This window comes from Heptranchias perlo, chromosome 1, assembly GCF_035084215.1.
Source record: "Heptranchias perlo isolate sHepPer1 chromosome 1, sHepPer1.hap1, whole genome shotgun sequence".
NCBI lineage: Eukaryota > Metazoa > Chordata > Chondrichthyes > Hexanchiformes > Hexanchidae > Heptranchias > Heptranchias perlo.
Window position 1 is genome coordinate 197,203,182 of NC_090325.1, and position 2,376 is coordinate 197,205,557.

Genomic DNA, 2,376 nt, shown 5'->3' on the forward strand with positions numbered 1-2,376 from the left:
CAGATCTGAAATTAAAATAGAAAATGTAGGTAGTGTCCTTTCTACCAGACATACTGCACTTTCCCACCATATTATTTTCATTTCAAACCTGATCTGCCAGTTTTTGGTATTTTCTATTTCTCCCATTCCTTATTTTTTTGGGGGGCTGCTCTCCTACTCCCTCAGCTGTTCACAAGCACTTTGTTTCTTTTCAAATGAAAAAACAAACAGTCGGAGTCCGTGCAGAGAGCCCCCAACAGTCGGAGTCCGTGCAGGAAACCCCCAACAGTCGGAGTCCGTGCAGGAAACCCCCAACAGTCGGAGTCCGTGCAGAGAAACCCCAACAGTCGGAGTCCGTGCAGGGAACCCCCAACAGTCGGAGTCCGTGCAGGGAACCCCCAACAGTCGGAGTCCGTGCAGGGAACCCCCAACAGTCGGAGTCCGTGCAGGGAACCCCAACAGTCGGAGTCCGTGCAGGAAACCCCAACAGTCGGAGTCCGTGCAGGGAACCCCCAACAGTCGGAGTCCGTGCAGAGAACCCCCAACAGTCAGAGTCCGTGCAGGGAACCCCCAACAGTCGGAGTCCGTGCAGGGAACCCCCAACAGTCGGAGTCCGTGCAGGGAACCCCAACAGTCGGAGTCCGTGCAGGGAACCCCCAACAGTCGGAGTCCGTGCAGAGAACCCCCAACAGTCGGAGTCCGTGCAGAGAACCCCCAACAGTCGGAGTCCGTGCAGGAAACCCCCAACAGTCGGAGTCCGTGCAGAGAACCCCCAACAGTCGGAGTCCGTGCAGAGAACCCCCAACAGTCGGAGTCCGTGCAGAGAACCCCCAACAGTCGGAGTCCGTGCAGAGAGCCCCAACAGTCGGAGTCCGTGCAGAGAACCCCCAACAGTCGGAGTCCGTGCAGAGAACCCCCAACAGTCGGAGTCCGTGCAGAGAACCCCCAACAGTCGGAGTCCGTGCAGAGAACCCCCAACAGTCGGAGTCCGTGCAGGAAACCAGCAATCGACACTTTGGGCTCCAATCCTTCAGAACTGGTAAGAGACAGGCGAACATACTAAAAGAATCAGAAAGAGGGGACGGGGGAGACTGTGAAAAATAAAACTCAGTGGAAGCATCAGCAGAACGATTGCTGAACGTTGTAACAGGTCATCTCTGTCAGTGACAGTAACAAGTATTAAAGAAATAAAACATTAAAGAAAGGAAGGATGTATGAAGAGTTGAGGCAGTGGGAAGTAAATCGGAGAGGTGGAAAACCTGGCAATCAGGTTTGAAATTAAAACAGGTTTGAAGTTTAAACAGAAGGTGCAGGCAAAGTACAGCTGGTCCACTGGCTCCGAAGGGATAGAACGAGTTTCCACTTCCCTTCTTACTGATTACTTCTTAATTTTCAGTTTTGAAGTATTGACTTGTCTTTGCGCAGATGTTGAGAGATCGACTGCATTTCCAGACTTTTCTGTTCTTCTTTCAGATCTCCAACATTTGCATGTTGCGCTTATTATTAGTTCTATTTCTACGCCAGCACAAATTTATAACTATTGAAATCTTCAGCAAAAGAATGAGAACTGAGAATGAACTTGGATTTCTACTGCAACTTTCACAACCTCAGGACGTCCCAAAGCACTTCACAGCCAGTGACGTGCGGTCACTGTTGTAATGCAGGGAAAGGCGGCAGCCTCTCAAGTCGGAACACTGTTTGGTGTCAAGTCTCGCTGTACACAGCTTACGTTTTGTTGTTACTTTCTGATCGTGGGGATGAGTGGAGTCTCTCAAGGCAGTGCGTGAATCTGAGGGACAGCTTGGTGACTAAGTTAATTAATCCAAATCTGACTTCCATCCGACGGCAACTGGAAGTCTTTATAAACTTTGATTCAATTGAACGTACCAGGGTGTACTATTACTCCATCCTGGGGTGCATTATTACTCTGTCCTGGGGTGCGCTATTACTCTGCCCTGGGGTGTATTATTAATCTACCCCAAGGTGAATCATTACTCAATCCCAGGTGCATTCTATCCCGTGCGTATTATTAATCTGAACCCGGGTGTATTATACCACGATCCCAGGGGCATCAGTACTTGATCCCTCGGGTGTATAATTACTCGATCCTGGATGTATTATTACTCCAACCCAGGTGTATTATTACCGGATCCCCCCGGTATGTTATTACTCGACCCACCCCCGCCGGTGTATTATTACTCAATCCCGAGAGTATTAGTGCTCGGACCCGCCGGCTGTATTAGTGCTCGCACCCCCCCCGCCCCCCCCGGCAGTATTAGTGCTCGGCCCCCCCGGCTGTATTAGTACTCGGTCCCCCGGCTGTATTAGTACTCGGTCCCCCGGGGGATATTAGTGCTCGGTCCCCCCGGCTGTATTAGTACTCGGTCCCCCCGGCTA